The following is a 24,649-nucleotide window of genomic DNA, read 5'->3' as shown; positions in this document are numbered from 1 at the left end:
CCTCAGCCTCATTCCAGTTTGGGTGCTCAGGCCACACAAGTCACTGCTGGGCCATTCTTCCCTCCCAACATGAGGCCTTTTTGGATCTGACTTCTCTCTTCTAGCTTCCAGCACCACTGCCACCTCCTTTACAATGATGTCCAGGACTCAGTGTGACCCAGCCACTCCCCAGCTCTGCATTTGGCACCTCTGAGGACTCTCATGAATGGATGCTTTCTGCAGGCTTCCCTGGTCCCTTCATGACCCATCCCACCACTAATGGGATCTTTCCTTTTCCTGGTTCCTACCTGGGGTGGGGGGTGGGGGGGCAGATCCCTAAACCAGTGACTCTCAACCAGTATTGGTCCTATTCCCCAAGGGGTACTTCAGAAATTTGTGGACATATTAATTGGTTGTCATATGACAGGAGTTATATTACCCATGAATTTCACTTTATTTCAGGACAGTAAAGAAGACTTCACAAGATATTTACTACATAAAGCAGTCATTAGTTTTAATAGAACTGGGGATCACTGCCATCAACCGCCTCTCTTCCCTTCCCCTTCTCAGGATGAGCTGACGAAGCATGGCTGCAGAATATAGTGTTATCACTCGGACCCTCATCTCCTCCCTCCTCCTGCCCATCTGACACCACCTTCTCCCTGTTTGGGAAAATGTTGTCCATTCCTCGGGTTCAGAAAAGCTGTCAGTGACTTCCTCTGACATTGATACTCCCCAAGACCCCAGAGTCTCAGATTTTTCAAAGCTTGGCTAAAGCTTCTGTTGTCATATCCCTTCCTGCAGCAAGCATGTTCCAGAGTCCAGCTGTCCAGATGGATGAGGGTCACCAAGTAAGGGATGTATTAGGGGAAACACATCCACAGTACTTCCCATGTGTTACCTCAGCACACTATCAAGAAAGACCCACTTACCAAGTGGGCATTTGAAGCAGCCTCCAGAATGGTTTTGTTATCATAACCATCATAAATCATAGCACAAGGCGGTCATTCTAGGGTGTACAAAGCTGTTAGGTGGAACTCACTACTGCTCAAAGCTACAGCACCATCAAAACACAGCAGACCCCTAAGTAAGAGGATTCTAGTCAAGCATCTGCTTTACACCTTGCCACCCTCTCCACCCAGAGAGCTCTACTCAGGGCTTTGCCATAAATGCCCCTCATCCTGTTTGTACAGAACCGGTAGATAGTTCCTGAAGGAGATCAAACCAGTCAATCCTAAAGGAAACCAACTCTGAATATTCATTGGAAGGACTGATGCTGAAGCTGAAGCTCCAATACTTTGGCCACCTGATGTGAAGAGCTGACTCATTGGGAAAGACCTTGATGCTGTAAAAGATTGAAGGTAGGAGGAGAAGGTGACAACAGAGGATGAGATGGTTGGATGACATCACCAACTTGATGAGTTGGTGATGAGTTGGACATGAGTTTGAGCAAACTCCAGGAATTGGTGAAGGACAGGGGAGCCTGGCATGCTGTAGTCCATGCAAAGAGTCGCAAACTAAAAAACAACTTCATCTCCATGGTACATTTTACAGATTGTAATTCTAACGTACCACATAGGCTAAGAGTTGTGGGTTACCTACACAGGCACCATTGGACTCTGAGATTCCTTTGGGAAGAGGCCTTGTCACATTCAGTCCTATATTACCAAAATCTGGCACTGTGTCTTCAGTTAATCCAAGGGCTAAAAAAGTAAAACTATCAACCTAGTGCAATAAATAAGACCGCTCTGATACTGATAGTGTTAGTCGCTTAGTCGTGACCAACTCTTTGAGACCCCATGAGCTGTAGCCCACCCCTGAATTCCATGGCTCTTCTGTCCATGGAATTCTCAAGGCAAGAATACTGGAAGGGGTAGCCATTCCCTTCTTCAGGAATCTTCCTGACCCAGGGATCGAAGCCCAGTCTCCCACGTTGCAGGCAGAGTCTTTACCATCTGAGCCACCAGTTCATTCTAGGGCTAAAAAATAAAAACACAGTCAACCTAGTGCAGTAAGACAGCTCTGCTGCTGCTGCTAAGTCGCCTCAGTCGTGTCTGACTCTGTGCAACTCCATAGACGGCAGCCCACCAGGCTCCTCCATCCCTGGGATTCTCCAGGCAAGAATACTGGAGTGGGTTGCCATTTCCTTCTCCAATGCATGAAAGTGAAAAGTGAAAGTGAAGTCACTCAGTCGTGCCTGACTCTTAGCGACCCCATGGACTGCAGCCCCATGGATGGCTTCTCCGTCCATGGGATTTTCCAGGCAAGAAGACAGCTCTACATCTATCCAAAAGTAATACATTTCTTAGTGTTTCTGACCATGTGGCTCTGGGTCAGCCCCCTCCCAGGAGTTGGTAGGACATTTTGAAGAACCCCTCCTCCTGGTTCTTGAGATTGCACAGGATGCCCTGTGAGAGACTATGCAGCCCAAAACAATTGGGCAGCTCTCCGGTTGTCAGTTCCCAATGGATAGGATCAGCTGCAGCATTTGTATAGCCCAGTCAGTGCAAAATGAAAACACTGACACATATACACTACTTTGTATAAAATAGCTAGCTTGAGCTTCCCTCATAACTCAGTCAGTAAAGAATCTGCCTGCAGTGCAGGAGACCCAGTTTCGATTCCTGGGTCAGGAAGATCCCCTGGAGAAGGAAATAGCAACCCACTCCAATATTCTTGCCTGGAGAATCCCACGGACAGAGGAGCCTGGCAGACTACAGTCCATGGGGTCGCAAGAGTCAGACACAACTTAGCGACTAAAGAGACAGAGAGAGTGGAAACCTGCTGTATAGCACAGGGAGCTCAGTTCAGTGCTCTGTGATGACCCAGAGGGGTGGGATGGAAGTGGTGGTGGGAGGGAGGCTCACAAGGGAGGCGATATATGTATGTGTGTGCTGCACTAAGTCCCTTCAGTCGTGTCCAACTCTTTGCAACCCCATGAACTGTAGCCCACCAGGCTCCTCTGTCCATGGGATTTTCCAGGCAAGAATATTGGAGCAGGTTGCCATTTCCTCCTCCAGGGGATCTTCCCGACCCAGGGATTGAACCCATGTCTCTTGAGGCTCCTTCATTGCTGGTGGATTCTTTACCACTAGAGCCATATAGGAAGCCTGGATATATGTATACATATAGCTAACTCACTTTGTTTTATGGCAGAAACTAATACAACATTGTAAAGCAATTATACTTCAATAATAAAAATTTTTTTAATTCATTGGAATTTTTTTTAAGAATTTCATGCAGGGAAAACAGCATTAAAGCAAGTACAAAGCACAAGTCAATGACATCAGTCCTGCCCATGGTGTTTCTCCCATGCTCCCATCACCAGAGCACAAGCGGTCTGCTCAGTAGTGACTTCTGTTGTCTTGGCCTAACTTTCCCAAGCCTCCTAGGCTCCAATGTCCAGGGTCCACCCCACAGCATACAATAGGGACACTGTATAACTAGGGGCTGGGTGTCTGCCACACAAAAAAATTCATATGTCTTGCTTCCTAAAATGAAGTCTTCCCCTCCCTGGCTTACAGGAGTCTTTCACCCCCAAGGATTCAGCCAGCCCCTCTCCTAGCTCAAAGCTGATTTTCCCTTTCTCCCTTATCAGTGACAATTTTGATAAGCCTATCCTTCCAAATGCAGGTCTAGGGTAGGGGATTTCTTCTCCATGGAGGCCCCTGGAACACAAAAGAGTAATCTAAGAATATCCTGAACCCAGGATCTAAACCCCAGGGACAAGGTGGACAACCCAACCTCATTGTAGAGAGATGATGGGGTGCTGCAGGTGTGAAAATGCACACTCAACACACCTATCTGCAGGGGCAGCCACAGTGGTGTGTTAAATGTTTAACAATGGGTTCTTTGAAAGAAAAAAAAAAAACTAAACTATTAATGACTTGTAGCATTTGACAGTCTTCATGATATAAATACTCCCACTGTGACTGATCTCAATGATCTCAAGCTACCACCATGAAGTCACCGAACAGAATTGAGAAGGGGACTTCCCTGGCAGTCCAGTGGTTAAGACTTTGCCTTCCAATGCAGGGAGTGTGGATTTGATTCCTAGTCTGGGAGCTAAAATACCACGTGCCTTGTGCTCAAAAAAAAAAAACAACAACAACAACAACAAAGCATGAAAAAAAAGAAGAAGAAGAAGCAATTGTAAAATATTCAATAAAGACTTTTAAAATGGTCCTCATCAGAGTTGAGAAGATAAGCACACAGTCCCCCTCCTGAACTGGCGAGAGCCCGTTCCAGCACAGCACAGGGAGGCCAGCACTGGCTAAGCCCCGTGTGGCCCTGTGGACTGGGCTTGGCAGAGCTTCTGAACTTTCAAGAATTTGGAAGTTAGATTTTCCTGTTTGGTGTTTCTGTTTTAAAGTTGTGCAGGCCCATGAATCCCTGAGTTTGGAATCCTAGCCTGGGCCAGAGAACCCTTGTTGTGGTGAGATGTGGAGGGAAATTTTGCCTCTTAGGCCTCCATATCTTCATATCTCCTACATGATGAAACGGAAACATTCACATGTCAGAAGATCACCTACCCTACCGACCTCTCCCGTGCATTCCTCCAGGAACATTCTGAGGCTCGTGATTGCTCAGCCAGGACATTTTCAGTTACTATTGGGTTGGCCAAAATGTTTGTTGGGGTTTTTTTCATAAGATGTTATGTAAAAACCCAGACGAACTTTTTGGCCAACCCAATACATTGAAAGAGCTCAGATAGAGACCCGTTGTCTGGTATCTCCTCAATGATATCCCAATATCGGAGAAGTGTAAAAATAACTAACAGTAACAATTGATGATGATGATCAATGATGATGATATACTTTTAAAAGCATGGACTCCAATTTTGATGGACACTTTAAGCCTCCATTTTACCCTTTTCCTCCGCTCTTGCTCTTTTTGATGATCCTTTATGTATATTCCATGTCACTCAGCAGCTACAGGAGATGGATGACTATGGAAGCAAAAGATAACAGGCAGAAGCCCGGAGAATTTTCTCTTGCCTGCAGCAGGCAGTTGAATACATTCTTCAAGCCTGAAACATCATAGAAACAGAATGATTTTTTTAAGTGCCCTTTCTTTTATTTTCATTCGTTTGCTTTCTGTGTGTGTGTTTTTTAATTGCTCATTTTGCTTAAGGAGCCTCAAGGCATAAGCACAGCAAAGTATCATTAATTAAAATATTTAAAATTACAGCAGTAGTAACAAAGCTCCCAAAGATGCCCAGGCAGCACAGACAGCAAACACAATTATTATCCATAATAACAGCCAAATCATCACTACTGCTGTCTACTCAGAGACAACACATCCTTCTCGGAGTGCTCAGTGGCTGTGACAATGAGTAAATCATGACCACCTAAAATGGGACTAGACGGGATTTCTGGGGCCATTCTCGGACTATGCACAAACCTTACCATTCCTCATGCCCCAGCCTCACCCCCTGTGAGGGTTTTCTAGGCAGAGAGCTGCTGCATGGCAGCCGCTCATGCCCCCTCCCCAGCTCATCCCCCAAGAATCCAGGGAGAGCTTCAACAGTGAATCAGCCAGGGCTTGATGTGCCAGCTGGTACACCATAAACATGTTAGTGCTTTTCCTGCACCTGGAAGACCCCTCTGTAGGAAATTAGCCCCATAAAATAAGCCCACAAGAGTAGAAATGGTAATAACTTATGTTAAAGCTTTCAGACACAGGAACACATAGACCATTTCCCATGCTACTCCAAATGATGAAGTCTTCATTCATTCATTCGCTCAAGATTTATCGAACATCCACCATGTGCCAGGCCAGGCCTTTTTTTTTTTTTTTTAATGTGGACTATTTTTTTTAATGTGGACTATTTTTTAAGTCTTCATTGAATTTGTTACAATATTTTTTTCTGTTTTGCATTTTGGCTTTTTGACCTTGAGGCATACGCAGTCTTAGCTCCGAGACTGAAGATTGAACACACACCCCCTTCATTAGAAGGTAAAGTCTTAACCACTGAACCACCAGAGAAGTCACTGAGCCAGGACTTTTTCTAGGCACCACAGGGATAGTGAGAAGAAAGACTTCAAATCTTCAGTTTACTCAGTTCAGAGGGAAAGATGCAGAGAGTTACAATAAAGTAAAGGGCAGTTGGGATGAGAGCAAAGCAGGGAGGCACCCAACCCACTGGTGAGAGAAAGAGGAGTCTTGGAGAGCTTCTCATGAGAGGCGAGGCCTGACTTGAATTCTAATGGTGCTCACAGAAAATGCTACTGGTGCCCCTCCCATATCTCCTTGGCACTTAACACATCCCTGCAGGCCCAACTTCTAACTTCTGACTTCCAACTGTCAGCACCTGCAACTCCAAGGCTGAGAGCTTCACCCAGCTGCTGTATCAACTCTGCCTGTTTGAGTAGCAGGCCAGCATGCCAGAGAATTAACTCCTCCTGGGAGAGTCCTCGACCAACAAACAATTGGAGTTGGTGAATAGGTCCTCCAGGAATCTCATCTCTCAGATGGGATAACTCAGAAGCCAGCTTTTCACTCCTCTACTCTATCTCCCAGCATTCTCCAGAGGGACTAAGCTAATTGCCCATGGGAGAGCCTGTTTGCTTGACCACCTTCCCTACCTCTAACCAGTGCAATTCCCTCATCTTCTGCCAGAATCTCCTGGGATCACCTTCCAAATGAACGGCTTGCACTAACAAGCCTTTTCTCATGGGCGTCAGCTGGACCATCTCAAACTAAGACAGTACTCAGTTACAGACACATGGGAAAAGTTCAGACAGAGGAGGCAAGACACTTACCTACTGTAAATAGTTAGCCAGGTCAGGTTGAAGCACAGAGGTGAGTGAGGAAAGAGCTTGTCCCTGCAGTGATGACAATCAAGATTACAGATCCCTCTTAAGGTCTTTTTGTGTTTTCACCTCTCCACAAGGAACACTCACACACATACATTCAAGATAAATATACAGTAACTTACTTTGTCCCATATACCACTCTGAGTCTCGTTTTGGCTTGCCTCTCTCATTTTGTCCTCTCTCAATTAAGTGATATGACTCCAAGTACCTTATCCTAGCACAACTGACCTGGAAGCTGTATAATATACTTCCTATAGCACTTGTCTCAGTTCTAAAACCATGGGCACAAGAATGGTGTCTGCTCCAGGATGGCTCCAAATGACCCCCCCTCCATCCCCACAGTCATAGCTTTGTATGTGATTGTTTCAAGATTTTGTGTGCACTTTGTTTCAAGGTTGATCTGCATGACCCAAAGAATATGGGATAAGTGATGGTATGTGACTTTCAAGGCTAGGTCATCAAAGACATGGCAGTTTCTCCCTTGCTCTTAGATTGCTCCCTCCAGGGAAAGCTAGCTGCCATACTGTGAGGATGCTCAAGCAGCTCTCTGGAGAGGTCCATGTGGTGAGGAATGGAGGCCTTCTTCCAACATCCAGCAAAAACCTGAGACCTCCAACCAACAACTGTGTAAGTGAACCATCTTGCAAGCAAACCCTTCAGCCCCAGGAAGATATCTAGAATACTGCAATCTTTTTTCCCAAAAAATTATATATTTATTTTTTGGCTGTGCTGGGTCTTCATTACTACCTGCAGACTTTCTCTAGTTGTGGCAAGCAAGGGCCACCCTCTAGTTGTGGTGTGCACACTGTGGTGGAGCACAGGCTCTAGACAGCACTACTCCTACAAAGTCGCTTCAGTCGTGTCCGACTCTGTGCGACCCCATGGACTGCAGCCCACCAGGCTTCTCCGTCCATGAGATTCTCCAGGCAAGAATACTGGAATGAGTTGCCATTTCCTTCTACATGCATGAAAGTGGAAAGTGAAAGTGAAGTTGCTCAGTCGTGTCCGACTCTTAGCAACCCCATGGACAGAAGCCTACCAGGCTCCTCCATCCATGGGATTTTCTGGGCAACAGTACTGGAGTGGGGTGCCATTGCCAGACTCCAGTAATTGCTGCTCACCAGCTCCAGAACACAGGCTCAGTAGCTGTGCTGCACTGGCTTGGCTGCCCAGTGGTATGTGGAATCCTCCAGACCTGAGACTGAACACATGTCCCCTGCATTGGCAGGTGGATTTCCAGCCACTGAAATGCCAGGGAAGTCCCCAGAAAACATCTTGATGGTAATTTCATAAGCGACTTCAATCAAGAACCACCCAGATAACCTACTTCCACCTTTCTGAATCTCAGAAGCTGTGCAAGATAGCAGATGCTTCTTGTTTTATACCACTAAGTTTTGGGGTAAGTTGTTTCCCAACAATAGATAACTAATGCAGTGTCACATTCCCACTTTCCACCCAGCCTAGTCCCACCTCTGTATCAAGGCAAATAAGAAAGAAGGAAAGAATTGTAACAGAAGATGATGAACTTCATTTTGCACACTCTGAGTAACATCTAGAAGGAGATAATAGGTGGTGAGCAATTGGAAATATGAGCCTGATGTCTATGCAGGGAAGAAACTAAGGCTAGAGCTCCAACAAGTTGTCAAGATACAGAGGTCATTGAAGACCTGTTGTGAAGAGAAGGGCCCAAGAAGAGTCGATGTGGTACAGATTGTTCATATTCTCCCTCCATAAAGTGGTAGAATTAGTCAATGCTAAGAGCTGAGTTACAAGGAATCAAACTTGTGTATGATCTTTTTAATGTGTTGTTGGATTACCAAGTGGGCTTTATCCCAGGGATGCAAGGATTCTTCAATATCCGCAAATCAATCAATGTAATAGACCACATTAACAAATTGAAAAATAAAAACCATATGATTATCTCAATAGATGCAGAGAAAGCCTTTGACAAAATTCAACATCCATTTATGATAAAAACTCTCCAGAAAGCAGGAATAGAAGGAACATACCTCAACATAATCAAAGCTATATATGACAAACCCACAGCAAACATTATCCTCAATGGTGACAAATTGAAAGCATTTCCTCTAAAGTCAGGAACAAGACAAGGGTGCCCACTTTCACCATTACTATTCAACATAGTTTTGGAAGTTTTGGCCACAGCAATCAGAGCAGAAAAAGAAATAAAAGGAATCCAAATTGGAAAAGAAGAAGTAAAGCTCTCACTGTTTGCAGATGACATGATCCTCTACATAGAAAACCCTAAAGACTCCACCAGAAAATTACTAGAACTAATCAATGACTATAGTTAAGTTGCAGGATATAAAATCAACACACAGAAATCCCTTACATTCCTATACACTAATAATGAGAAAACAGAAAGAGAAATTAAGGAAACAATTCCATTCACCATTGCAACGGAAAGAATAAAATACTTAGGACTATATCTACCTAAAGAAACTAAAGACCTATATATAGAAAACTATAAAACACTGGTGAAAGAAATCAAAGAGGACACTAACGGAGAAATATACCATGTTCATGGATTGGAAGAATCAATATAGTGAAAATGAGTATACTACCCAAAGCAATCTATAGATTCAATGCAATCCCTATCAAGCTACCAACAGCATTCTTCACAGAGCTAGAACAAATAATTTCACAATTTGTATGGAAATACAAAAAACCTCGAATAGCCAAAGCGATCTTGAGAAAGAAGAATGGAACTGGAAGAATCAACCTACCTGACTTCAGGCTCTACTACAAAGCCACAGTTATCAAGACAGTATGGTACTGGCACAAAGACAGAAATATAGATCAATGGAACAAAATAGAAAGCCCAGAGATAAATCCACGCACATATGGACACCTTATCTTTGACAAAGGAGGCAAGAATATACAATGGATTAAAGACAATCTCTTTAACAAGTGGTGCTGGGAAATCTGGTCAACCACTTGTAAAAGAATGAAACTAGAACACTTTCTAACACCATACACAAAAATAAACTCAAAATGGATTAAAGATCTAAACGTAAGACCAGAAATTATAAAACTCCTAGAGGAGAACATAGGCAAAACACTCTCCGACATACATCACAGCAGGATCCTCTATGACCCACCTCCCAGAATATTGGAAATAAAAGCAAAAATAAACAAATGGGACCTAATTAACCTTAAAAGCTTCTGCACATCAAAGGAAACTATTAGCAAGGTGAAAAGACAGCCTTCAGAATGGGAGAAGATAATAGCAAATGAAGCAACTGACAAACAACTAATCTCAAGAATATACAAGCAACTCCTACAGCTCAACTCCAGAAAAATAAATGACCCAATCAAAAAATGGGCCAAAGAACTAAATAGACATTTCTCCAAAGAAGACATACAGATGGCTCACAAACACATGAAAAGATGCTCAACATCACTCATTATCAGAGAAATGCAAATCAAAACCACAATGAGGTACCATTTCACGCCAGTCAGAATGGCTGCGATCCAAAAGTCTACAAGTAATAAATGCTGGAGAGGGTGTGGAGAAAAGGGAACCCTCTTACACTGTTGGTGGGAATGCAAACTAGTACAGCCACTATGGAGAACAGTGTGGAGATTCCTTAAAAAACTGGAAATAGAACTGCCTTATGACCCAGCAATCCCACTGCTGGGCATACACACTGAGGAAACCAGAAGGGATAGAGACACGTATACCCCAATGTTCATCGCAGCACTGTTTATAATAGCCAGGACATGGAAGCAACCTAGATGTCCATCAGCAGATGAATGGATAAGAAAGCTGTGGTACATATACACAATGGAGTGTTACTCAGCCATTAAAAAGAATACATTTGAATCAGTTCTAATGAGGTGGATGAAACTGGAGCCTATTAGACAGAGTGAAGTAAGCCAGAAAGAAAAACACCAATACAGTATACTAACGCATATATATGGAATTTAGAAAGATGGTAACAATAACCCTGTGTACGAGACAGCAAAAGAGACACTGATGTATAGAACAGTCTTATGGACTCTGTGAGAGAGGGAGAGGGTGGGAAGATTTGGGAGAATGGCATTGAAACTTGTAAAATATCATGTATGAAACGAGTTGCCAGTCCAGGTTCGATGCACGATACTGGATGCTTGGGGCTGGTGCACTGGGACGACCCAGAGGGATGGAACGGGGAGGGAGGAGGGAGGAGGGTTCAGGATGGGGAACACATGTATACCTGTGGCGGATTCATTTTGATATTTGGCAAAACTAATACAATTATGTAAAGTTTAAAAATAAAATAAAATTTAAAAAAAAAAAAAAAACTTGTGGTAGGTTTTCCTAGTTTAAAGGTTAAAAATCCAAAAATCACAAGGGGTCCTGAATTAGCTACTAATTGCTGCATAAGAAATTACCCATTATTTAGTGGTTTAAAATAATAAACATTTGTTATTATCTTACACAGTTTCAATGAGTCTGGAATATAGAAGATGCTTGGCTGGCTGATTCTGGTAATATACATAAGAACAATTATCATACTGTTGTCTAATAGAAAATATTAGAAACAATCTAGATGTGCAATAGGAAATGGATATATATATATATATATCCATTAAAAATGAGGTTTAAGAAAAACTTTAATAACATAAGAAATGACCCATAATGTCACCCAAAAAGCATGATGTAAAATTATAGAGTGTGATTTCAGTTTCATTACAATATTTAAATTACATAAAAAGACAAAAAGTGCATATACCAATATAGTTCTGTTACATTTTACAAAGCAATGGACCACCCCTAAAATTAGTGGCTTAAAACTATAACCATTTATTTGTTTATGATTCTACCGTCTGGATCGTTCTTTTCCTGGTCTCTCCTGGGTCACTGATAACAGCTGCAATGACCTCGTGGCCTGACTGAGACTGTCTGGTCCCTCATCTGGAGGGAGCGGAACAGTTAGGGGCTGCCTGAACCTCTGTCTCTTTCCCCTCCTCTCTCTTTCACCATGATCTTCCAGAAGGACAGCCACATCTTCACACAGTGGTTCTGGGCTCCAAGAGGAACTGTTTCAAAATAGTAACCCCTAATGTGCAAGATTGTATTAAGTCTGTGCTTGTGTTGCATTTGCTTATGCCCCATTAGCCAAATACAGCAAGTCTGAAATGGTAGGGCAGGCTGATAGACTGGAAATCAAGGTATGAGTTGATGATGCAGTCTTGAGTCTGAATTCCACAGGGCAGCAGGCTGGAAACTCAGGCAGGGTTTCTATGTTACAATCTTGAGGAGAATTCCTTCTTCCTCAGAAAATCTTAGTCTTTGTTCTTAAGCCTACAACTGATTGAATGAGGCCCACCCACAGTATGAAATGTAATCTGCTTTACTCATAAGTTGACTGATTTGACTATTAATCACATCTTTAAAAAATACCTTCACAACAACACCTAGACTTGTATTCAACAACAACAAAATAATAACTTGGCATGATAGCCTAGCTAAGGAGGCACATAAAATTAACCATCACTCGTGGCCAACCTCAGAGTCAGTGTGGGAGGGGACTGCATGGAGCATGAAAACCCAGAAGCATTGTTCATTGGGAGCCACCAACAGAATAGGTTACCATGGTAGATATATCTAGATGGCAGGGTCTTTCCTATTTTTATGTGTATGTTTGAAAATTTCTGCAAAGAGCATGTATAACATCTTATAAAAATAACAAATGTTTTATAATGATTCATACTCATTATTTTAAAATGCAAGACACACAGAAAAGTACAAAAAAGAAATCATGTCACTGGAGATCTTACCACACAGAAATAATCAGTGTTATCATTTTGTGATCATCTTTGTGGTGGCTTAAAGCTCAACATTCAGAAAACAAAGATCATGGCATCCGGTCCCACCACTTCATGGGAAATAGATGGGGAAACAGTGTCAGAATTTATTTTTCTGGGCTCCAGAATCACTGCAGATGGTGACTGCAGCCATGAAATTAAAAGACACTTACTCCTTGGAAGGAAAGTTATGACCAACCTAGATAGCATGTTCAAAAGCAGAGACATTACTTTGCCAACAAAGGTCCATCTAGTCAAGGATATGGTTTTTCCTGTGGTCATGTATGGATGTGAGAGTTGGACTCTGAAGAAGGCTGAGCGCCGAAGAATTGATACTTTTGAGCTGTGGTGTTGGAGAAGACTCTTGAGAGTCCCTTGGACTGCAAGAAGATCCAACCAGTCCATTCTGAAGGAGATCAGCCCTGGGATTTCTTTGGAAGGAATGATGCTAAAGCTGAAACTCCAGTACTTTGGCCACCTCATGTGAAGAGTTGACTCATTGGAAAAGACTCTGACGCTGGGAGGGATTGGGGGCAGGAGGAGAAGGGGATGACAGAGGATGAGATGGCTGGATGGCATCACTGACTCGATGGACGTGAGTCTGAGTGAACTCCGGGAGTTTGTGATGGACAGGGAGGCCTGGCATGCTGCGATTCATGGGGTCGCAAAGAGTCGGACACGACTGAGCGACTGATCTGATCTGATCTGATATTTACACAGATGTTAGGAAAAAGAGAGAAAAGAAAGCTGGGGAGATAGACACAGAGAAACATTTCTAAAAATGAGAAGATTCTATGAATGCTATTTATAAATTTAATTTTTTTTCTTGAATTTAACAGAAGATAAAGAAATTAAGGGCTTCCCAATTAGCTCAGTGGTAAAGAATCCACCTGCCAATGCAAGAGAAGCAAGCTCAATTCCTGAGTCAGGAAGAACCCCTGGAGAAAGAAAGGGCAACCCACTCCAGTATTCTTGCCTGGAAAATCCCATGGACAGAGAAGCCTGGAAGTTTACAGTCCATACAGTCACAAAGAGTCGGACATGACTTAGTGACTAAACAACCAAGAAACTGAAGGAAATTTGACTCATAGTACATTAAATGTTTCATTAACTTAAAAATTAAGGTTAAAGAAAATTTTTAAATGTTATGAGAACCATGGCAAGTTGTAGTTACATTTTTTAACGAGAATTTTAAATAGTATTGACTAACTTGCTGCTTCAAGTAGCATGGAGGTGATAATACTCTCATACTTCCTCCCACTCCTCTACCCTTCAATGTCTACTGATTAGGCTGGTTCATTTTGCCAGAGTTATAATAGTAGCATTCTATGCTGCAACCACACTTTGCTGAGAAAAAAAAAGTTTTTTATTCAAATGAATTCATTGCTCACCACTAACCCTTTTTTATAGCTTTGTCAAACCTGATCTCATTGGCAAAGATCTCTGGGTTTATGTAAGCGGGTCATATTTAAGACTGCTGTCTGTTGCCTTCTTACGTGGGCAACTGCTTGGCTGCATATAGTTTTCTTAGTCTTACTTTCCAAACCTCAGAACTTTATAAACAGTGTGACCTCATCTTTGAACATAGGAAGTTATCATAGAATATAGCAGGATAGACTCATTTTTCCCACTGTCAGGAATTGCTTTGTGCCTACATGTCTGAGGAATGCCTTCTTTATTCTTTAAATTCAATCATTTAACCTAGAAAAATCATTCTCTTTTTTTTTTTTTTTTCATTTGTGGGGTACCCTTCCACATGTGGGTTTGCAAGTTTGAATATTCTCTGAATTCTTCCTCTTTGTAGGATTCTCTATTACAAGAACACCCATTACCTTATTTTGAATCACTTTTGTTTCACTTCCTCTTCCTTCTAACTATATATTCTTTTTTTTTTCTTCCTCCTCTATATTCAATGTGATTATCTCTAGCTTTCCCTTCATACCATTAATTCAGTTTTTAGCTCTGTCTATTCTGTTCTTTACTATTTTATGTTGTAAAAAGTGAAAGTGTTACTAGCTCAGTCATGTCCAGCTCTTTGCAACCCCATGGACTGTAGTCTGCCAGACTCCCCCATCCATGGAATTCTCCAGGCCAGAAAACTGGAGCAGGAAGCCATTCCCATCTTCAGGGGATCACTCTATTTAATTCATTTCCTTCAGTTCAGTTCAGTTCAGTCGCTCAGTCGTGTCCGACTCTTTGAGACCCCATGAATTGCAGCACACCAGGCCTCCCTGTCCATCACCAACTCCCGAAGTTCACCCAAACTCATGTCCATCGAGTCGGTGATGCCATCCAGCCATCTCATCCTCTGTCGTCCCCTTCTCCTCCTGTCCTCAATCCTTCCCAGCATCAGAGTCTTTTCCAATGAGTCAACTCTTTGTATGAGGTGGCCAAAGTATTGGAGTTTCAGCTTTAGCATCAGTCCTTCCTTAGGTCTGCAATATCCTTTTATAGCTCATCCTGTTGTATTATCATCTCATCTTTCAGGTTTTGTTCTTTCACATTTATAATCCTGCTAATTTATTCTCCACAAAGAGTGTCCGCAAAGAGTCAGACACAACTGAGCAACTAAACTGAACTGAATTTATTCTCTAATGAAAATGTTGGTGAGGAAGCCACTTCTGCCACCTGATTTGTGTTTCTTCCAGACTGGGTTCTTCACCTGACTTTTTGACTAATTGATTTTCCTGTGATACTTAGTTTCTATTTCCTTAGTTGCTTTGTGATTTCTTTTCATCTAGTTTGTGCCTAATGTCAGCAACTCAATCCATAATACCCTTCCCTTCATACCTGGAGCCAGTTTGCCTTTTCCAACTCAGTTTCATTTTGAGACCTGGGTATTGTTTGTCTAGCCACTTTTCTGTAGCCTAAGAGAGGACAGAACTCAGCCAGAAGTTAGTTCAGTCCTTGTTGATGAAACTTTGCTCCAAAATTTCTTCTGAGAAAACATTAATGCCTAAGACCAGGGCCCAACACCCTTAGCCGAGAGCATGGCCCACTTTTGTGGGCTAAGGTTCATCCTCCAACTTAATCCAAGGTCTTGGAAGATAACAAGCACTTTACCTTACTGATGGGACTGTAAGCCCATATCACCTTTCCAGAAAACAATTTGGTAATAGGTATCCAGATAACCACAATGATATGATCATTCACCTAGAGCCAGACATCCTGGAATGTGAAGTCAAGTGGGCCTTAGGAAGCATCACTATGAACAAAACTAGTGGAGGTGATGGAATTCCAGTTGAACTCTTTCAAATCCTAAAAGATGATGCTGTGAAAGTGCTGCACTCAATATGCCAGCAAATTTGGAAAATTCAGCAGTGGCCACAGGACTGGAAAAGGTCAGTTTTCATTCCAATCCCAAAGAAGGGCAATGCCAAAGAATGCTCAAACTACCGCACAATTGCACTCATCTCACACGCTAGTAAAGAAATGCTCAAAATTCTCCAAGCCAGGCTTCAACAGTACATGAACCATGAACTTCCAGCTGTTCAAACTGGTTTAGAAAAAGCAGAGAAACCAAAGATCAAAGTGCCAACATCCATTGGCTCATCAAAAACATGAGAGAATTCCAGAAAAATATCTACTTCTGCTTTATTGACTATGTCAAATCCTTTGACTGTGTGGACCACAACTAACTCTGGAAAATTCTTAAAGAGATGGGAATACCAGACCATCTGACCTGTCTCCTGAGAAATGTGTATGCAGGTCAAGAAGCAGCAGAACTGGACATGGAGCAACAGACTAGTTCCAAATTGGGGAAGGAGTTCGTCAAGGCTGTATATTGTCACCCTGCTTATTTAACTTATAAGCAGAGTACATCATGCAAAATGCCAAGCTGGATGAAGCACAAGCTAGAATCAAGATTGCCGGAAGAAATATTAATAACCTCAGATATGCAGATGACACCATCCTGATGGCAGAAAGTGGAAAAGAACTAAAGAGCCTCTTGATGAAAATGAAAGAAGAGAGTGAAAAAGTTGGCTTAAAACTCAACATTCCGAAAACTAAGATCATAGCATTGGATCCCATCACTTCATGGCAAACAGATGGAGAAACAATTGAAACAGTGAAAGACTTTATTTTCTTGGGCTCCAAAACCACTGCAGATGGTGACTGCAGCCATGAAACTAAAAAACACTTGCTCCTTGGAAGAAAAGCTATGACCAACCTAGACAGCACATTAAAAAACAGAGACATTACTTTGCCAAAGGTCCATCTAGTCAAAGGTATGGTTTTTCCAGTAGTCAAGTATAGATGTGAGAGTTAGGCTATGAAGAAAGCTAAGCGCCAAAGAACTGATGCTTTTGAACTGCGGTGCTGGAGAAGACTCTTGAGTGTCCCTTGGACTCCAAGGAGATCCAACCAGTCAATCCTAAAGGAAATCAGTCATGAATATTCATTAGAAGGACTGATGCTCTAATACTTTAGCCACCTGATGGGAAGAATTGACTCATTTGAAAAGACCCTGATGCTGGGAAAGATTGAAGGCAGGAGAAGGGGATGACAGAAGATGAGATGTTTGGATGGCATCACTGACTCGATGGACATGAGTTTGAGTAAGCTCCGGGAGTTGGTGATGGACAGGGAAGCCTGGAGTGCTGCAGTCCATGGGGTCACAAAGAGTTGGACATGACTGAGCAACTGAGCTGAACTGAACTGAATTGATCAAGACTTTGGGCTTCCCTGGTGGCTCAGTGGTAAAGAATCCACCTGCCAATGCAGGAAACACAGGTTCAATCCCTGAGTCAGGAAGATCTCCTGAAGAAGGAAATGGCAACCACTCCAGTAGTCTTGCCTGGAGAATTCCATGGACAGAGGAGCCTGGAGGACGATAGTCCATAGGGTTGTGAAAGAGTCAGACACAACTTAGCAACTAAACAACAACAATCAAGAATTCATTTATTAAGACCTATATTTACAACTTTGACCCAATAATGTTTCTTCTTAGATTCTAGTTGGGAAAAAAAGAAAAGGAAATAAAGATTCATTTGCAAGGAAATTATTTGGAGCATTATACATAACAGCAATAAACTGTAAATAATTTAAATGTCCAACATGGAGGCATGTTGCAGTAAAGTTTGCAGCAAATAAAAATAAGGTTTGTGGAGAGCTCATAATAATATGATTAGATACCTATGATATAGTATTAAGTAAAAAGCCAAAATATAGAATTAAACATGCAGCAAGATCTCAATTGCATTTTCAAAATGCACAGGAACTACACCCAAGAACTGTAGACACAAAGCTCCAAGAGGGCAAGAATCATGACTGTTTTGTTCATTCCTATGCAACCAGAATCTAACACAGTGCTTGACACATAACAGATGCACATTGAATATTTATGAATAAATGAATAAAATTAACTCAGCAAAAGACATTCATCTCAGGATTCAACAACAGGAACAGTTGCATTTCTGAGTGAATGATTTTAGAGATCCTCAAGTGTGCTTTGGCTAGCAGACACCCACAATTTTGTCTAACAGAGATACAGGCTTTCAAGAACACATTTTGTATATCACTATCCCACTTCCCCTGGGCTTCCTTATTGTCTCAGATGGTAAAGAATCCACCTGCAATGCTGGAGACCCAGGTTTGATCCTTGGGTCAGGAAGATGCCCTGGAAAAGGGAATAGCTATCCACGGCAATATTCTTGCCTGAAGAATTCCATGGACAGAGGACTCTGGTGGCTACAGTCCATGGGATTGCATAGAGTCAGACACAGCTGAGCGACTAACACTTTCACTTCACTTTCTTTCATTTCATTTCTGCTACCCTTATTTATTCTTTGACAGGAATATTCTAAAAGACCTTTATTGAGGAATAATTTGCATACTATATAATTCACCTATTTTAAGTGTACCATTCAATAATATTTTGTAGCTTTAAATGAGTTATACAAGCATCACCACAACTCAGTTGTAAAACATTTCCATCACCCAAAATCAATTCCTTCAAGTTCATTTGCAGTCAATTCCCATTCGTATATCAAGTTCCACACAACCACTGATCAGCTCTCTGCCTAGATAAATGTGCCTTCACTGGGCATTTTGTATAAATGAGGTCATACAGTGCAAAGTCCTTGGCAACGGGCTTCTTTCACATAATATTTTGGAGGTTCATCTACATTACAGCATTATTTCTTATGAATTGTGTGGATAATCTCACATTTTGCTTACCATTGCTTGCTACCCAGTTGATGGATATTTGGATTGTTTCCAGTTTGGGACCATCCATAATGGCCAGTTTCCATTATGAATAATATTGCTATAAACATTCTCATATAGGTCTTTGTGTGAATACATTTTTTCATTTCTCTTGAGTCTACTCAAGAAATGGTGCTAGAAGTGAAAGTGCTGGGTCATAAGGTAAGCTTTGTTTAACTTTTAAAAAACGCAAAAGTGTTTTCAAAGTGGTGGTATCACTTTGCATTCCTACCAGCAATATATGAGGGTTCCAATTTCTCCACATTCCGGCCAATACTTCATAGAACCCGCTTTCTTGACTTTAGCCATTCTAGAGGGTAGTAGAGGCATAACATTGTGCTTCTAATTTGCACTTCTGTAATGGAGTGAGGTGAAGTGAAGTGAAGTCACTCAGTCGTGTCCGACTCTGTGCAACCCCATGGACTGTAGCTTGCCAGGCTCCTCTGTTCATGGGATTTTCCAGGCAAGAATACTGGAGTGGGTTGCCATTTCCTTCTCCAGGGGATCTTCCCAACCCAGGGATTGAACCTGGGTCTCCCGCATTGTAGGCAGATGCTTTTACCGTCTGAGCCACCAGGGAAGTCTGGGCCGAGAGGAGCAACCCTACGTCCAAGAAGCAGCAGCTGTGGAGGCCCAGGAGGGCCGAGAGGAGCTACTCCATGTTCAAGTTCAGGAGGGGTGACCTCGTCAAAGATAAGGAGCAGCAGCTATGCTTTGCTGGAGCAGCCATGAAGAGATACCCATGTCCAAGGTAAGAGAAACCCAAGTGAGATGGTAGGTATTGCGAGAAGGCATCAGAGAGCAAATGCACTGAAACCATAATCACAGAAAACTAGCCAATCTGATCACACGGACCACACCCTTGTCTAACTCAATGAAACTAAGCCATGCCATGGGGGTCACCCAAGATGGACGAGTCATGGTGGAGAGGTCTGACAGAATGTGGTCCACTGGAGAAGGGAATGGCAAACCACTTCAGTATTCTTGCCTTGAGAACCCCATGAACAGTATGAAAAGGCAAAATGAAAGAAAGTTCCTCTTCCTGAAAGAGGAACTCCCCAGGTCGGTAGGTGCCCAATATGCTCCAGGAGATCAGTGGAGAAATAACTCCAGAAAGAATGAAGGGATGGAGCCAAAGCAAAAAGAATACCCAGTTGTGGATGTGACTGGTGATAGAAGCAAGGTCTGGTGTGGTAAAGAGCAATACTGCATAGGAACCTGGAATGTTAGGTCCATGAATCAAGGCAAACTGAAGTGGTCAAACAGGAGATGGCAAGAGTGAACGTCAACATTCTAGGAATCAGCTAACTAAAATGGACTGGAATGGGTGAATTTAACTCAGATGACCATTATATCTACTACTGCGGGCAGGAATACCTCAGAAGAAATGGAGTAGCCATCATGGTCAACAAAAGAGTCTGAAATGCAGTACTTGCATGCAATCTCAAAAACGACAGAATGATCTGTTTCCAAGGCAAACCATTCAATATCATGGTAATCCAAGGCTATGACCCAACCAGTAATGCTAAAGAAGCTGAAGTTGAACGGTTCTATGAAGATCTACAAGACCTTTTAGAGCTAACACCCCCCCCCCAAAAAAATGTCCTTTTCATTATAGGGGACTGGAATGCAAAAATAGGAAGTCAAGAAACACCTGGAGTAACAGGCAAATTTGGCCTTGGAATACGGAATGAAGCAGGGCAAGGCTAATAGAGTCTTGCCAAGAGAACGCACTGGTCATAGCAAACACCCTCTTGCGACAACACAGGAGAAGACTCTACACATGGACATCACCAGATGGTCAACACTGAAATCAGATTGATTATATTCTTTGCAGCCAAAGATGGAGAAGCTCTATACAGCCAACAAAAACAAGACTGGGAGCTGACTGTGGCTCAGATCATGAGCTCCTTATTGCCAAATTCAGACTTAAATTGAAGAAAGTAGGGAAAACCACTAGACCATTCAGGTATGACCTAAATCAAATCCCTTATGATTATACAGTGGAAGTGAGAAATAGATTTAAGGGACTAGATCTGATAGACAGAGTACCTGATGAACTATGGACTGAGGTTCCTGACATTGTATGGGAGACAGGGATCAAGACCATCCCCATGGAAAAGAAATGCAAAAAAGCAAAATGGCTGTCTGGGGAGGCCTTGCAAATAGTTGTGAAAAGAAAAGAAGTGAAAAGCAAAGGAGAAAAGGAAAGATATACACATCTGAATGCAGAGTTCCAACGAATAGCAAGAAGAGATAAGAAAGCCTTCCTCAGTGATCAATGCAAAGAAATAGAGGAAAACAACAGAATGGGAAAGACTAGAGATCTCTTCAAGAAAATTAGAGATACCAAGGGAACATTTCATGCAAAGATGAGCTCGATAAAGCACAGAAAAGGTATGGACCTAACAGAAGCAGAAAATATTAAGAAGAGGTGGTAAGAATACACAGAAGAACTGGTACAAAAAAGATCTCCACAACCAAGATAATCACGATGGTGGGAATCACTTACCTAGAGCCAGACATCCTGGAATGTGAAGTCAAGTGGGCCTTAGAAAGCATCACTATGAACAAAGCTAGTGGTGGTGATGGAATTCCAGTTGAGCTATTTCAAATCCTGAAAGATGATGCTGTGAAGTCCTGCACTCAATATGCCAGCAAATGTGGAAAACTCAGCAGTGGCCACAGGACTGGAAAAGGTCAGTTTTCATTCCAATCCCAAAGAAGGGCAATGCCAAAGAATGCTCAAACTACCACACAATTGCACTCATCTCACATGCTAGTAAAATAATGCTCAAAATTCTCCAAGCCAGGCTTCAGCAATACATGAACTGTGAACTTCCAGATATTTAATCTGATTTTTAGAAAAGGCAGAGGAACCAGAGATCAAATTGCCAGCATCCACTGGATCATGGAAAAAGCAAGAGAGTTCCAGAAAAACATCTACTTTTGCTTTATTGACTATGCCAAATCTTTTGACTGTGTGGATCACAATAAACTGGAAAATTCTGAAAGAGATGGGCATGCCAGACCACCTGATCTGCCTCTTGAGAAACCTGTATACAGGTCAGGAAGCAACAGTGAGAACTGGACATGAAACAACAGACTGGTTCCAAATGGGAAAAGGAGAACGTCAAGGCTGTATATTGTCACCCTCCTTATTTAACTCATATGCAGAGTACATCATGAGAAACACGGGGCTGGAAGAAACACAAGCTGGAATCAAGATTGCCGGGAGAAATATCAATAACCTCAGATATGCAGATGACACCACCCTTATGGCAGAAAGTGAAGAGGAACTAAAAAGCCTCTTGATGAAAGTGAAAGAGGAGAGTGAAAAAGTTGGCTTAAAGCTCAACATCCAGAAAACGAAGATCATGGCATCTGGTCCCATCACTTCATGGCAAACAGATGGGGAAACAGTGGAAACAATGTCAGAGTTTATTTTTGGGGGGCTCCAAAATCACTGCAGATGGTGATTGCAGCCATGAAATTAAAAGACGCTTACTCCTTGGAAGGAAAGTTATGGCCAACCTAGATAGCATATTAAAAAGCAGAGATATTACTTTGCCAACAAAGGTCCATCTAGTCAAGGTTATGGTTTTTCCAGTGGTCATGTATGGATGTGAGAGTTGGACTGTGAAGAAAGCTGAGCGCCGAAGAATTGATGCTTTTGAACTGTGGCGTTGGAGAAGACTCCTGCGAGTCCCTTGGACTGCAAGGAGATCCAACCAGTTCATTCTAAAGGAAACCTTTCCTGGGTGTTCATTGAAAGGACTAATGCTGAAGCTGAAACTCCAATACTTTGGCCACCTCATGAGAAGAGTTGACTCATTGGAACAGACCCTGATGCTGGGAGGGATTGGGGGCAGGAGGAGAAGGGGATGACAGAGGATGAGATGGCTGGATGGGATCACCGACTCAATACACATGAGTTTGGGTGAACTCCCAGAGTTGGTGATGGACAGGGAGGCCTGGCATGCTGCGATTCATGGGGTTGCACAGAATTGGATGTGACTGAGTGACTGAACTGAATGATTAATAATGCTGATCACTTTTTCTTATACTTAATAGCCACTTATGTATGTATTTTTTAGGGAAATATATAAGCCTTTTGTCCATTCTATAATTGTCTTGTTTTCTGATTATAAAATTTTAATTGTTGTTTACATATTCTGAATAGAAATCTTTTATCAAAAATAAAATATGTAAATACTTTCTCCAAGTCTATAACTTGTCCTTACATTCTCTTAATGATGTCTTTTGAAGTGAAAAAGGTTTTAATGTTCATAAAACCCAGTATGTCATTTTTGTTCTTTTTTGTCTTAAGCTTCTGATGTCATATCCCCAAACTCTTCTCCTAACCCAACATCATTAAAATATTCTTTGATGCTTTCTTAAAGAGGTTTGCCAGTTTATCTTCATTTCTTTTTTTGAATTCAAGTGACAATCTGCCATCAGTTCTATTAAGATGAGTCTGCTAGGAACAAAGTCTCTTGATATTTGTTTATCTGGGTATTGTTTTATTTCACCTTTATTTTTGAAGACTAGCTTTGTTGTATTTAGAAATTTTTTTGTTTCTTTCAACACTTTGAAGATGTCATTCTATTGCCTTCAAACTGTATTGTTTCTGATTAGAAGTCAGCAAACAATTATATTGTTTCTCCATACAAAAGGATTTTCTCTTTCCCTTTGGCTTTCAAAAGTATCAAAATGACATGTCTTGTTGTGTATTTCTCTGTGTTTATCCATCTTGGGATTTGCTGAGCTCCTTGAATCTGTAAATTAATTTTTTAATCAAATTTTTGGAGTTGTATTTACCATTCTTGCCCCTCTTTCTGAAACAGCTATTACATATATGTTAATATACTTGTATTGGCCCACAGAATTCTGAGGCTCTGCTCATTTTTTTTCAAACATTTTTTTCTCTCTGTTACTCAGTTGAGGTAATTTACATTGATTCATCTTCAAATTCATTTCTTCTTTCTCCTGTGATCTAAAATCTACCAAGTTATTATACTTTTCAATTCCAGAATTTCCTTTTTAAAAATGTTATCTTCTTCTAGAGATTTGCTATTCACTGAATCTTTGATATTCAACTTTTGTTCCCTTCTTTAAACATAATTTCCTTTAGCTATTTTAACATATTTATAATAACTAATTTGAAATATTCATCTGTTAATTCCAACATCTAGGGGAAGTCAGAGACAATTTCTGCTGACTTCTTTTTTTCCCATAGTATAAATCAGACTTTTTTTTTCATGTCTTAAGTTTTTATTGAATCCTGGACATTTTAGACCATATATTTTAGCAATGCTGGATTCTGACTCCACCTTTTCCCCAAGAATTATTGTTGTTACTTTTTTATTTGTTTACTTGTCCATTGAGTAACTTGCCTGGACCAAATCTGTGAACTCTGTCTCCTGCACAGTGTCTGGATGCTTCTGTCTCTGCTCAGTTTAATTTTCAAGCCTAGCATCCTAAAGTTCACCCTAATGTCTATATACCTTAATGTTCAACCAAATATTAGTTAGAGGTTGTGCTTCAGACCTTGAATCAGGGATTCTTATAGTTTCTGCTAATGTGGGCTAAGGAGTGCATTCAAAATTTAGGCCATTTTCAAGTTGCTCCAGGAGTTTACTTTCTGCCAAGTAAACTGCTGAGTTTACTTTCACATACTCTTCTGTGCATGAACACAGTCTCTATTGACAAGAGATGTGTTGTGTGCGTCTTCTGTTCATACAGCCAACTGGGGTATGTGAAGAACATATCAAGTCTATTATGGTTGCCTTGTTTTCAGAAAAATTAAGGTTCATAATCTCCCTTTCAGTCTT

This window comes from Bubalus kerabau, chromosome 2 (genome assembly GCF_029407905.1).
Source record: "Bubalus kerabau isolate K-KA32 ecotype Philippines breed swamp buffalo chromosome 2, PCC_UOA_SB_1v2, whole genome shotgun sequence".
Taxonomy (NCBI): Eukaryota; Metazoa; Chordata; class Mammalia; order Artiodactyla; family Bovidae; genus Bubalus; species Bubalus kerabau.
This window is presented reverse-complemented; position numbering follows the sequence as displayed.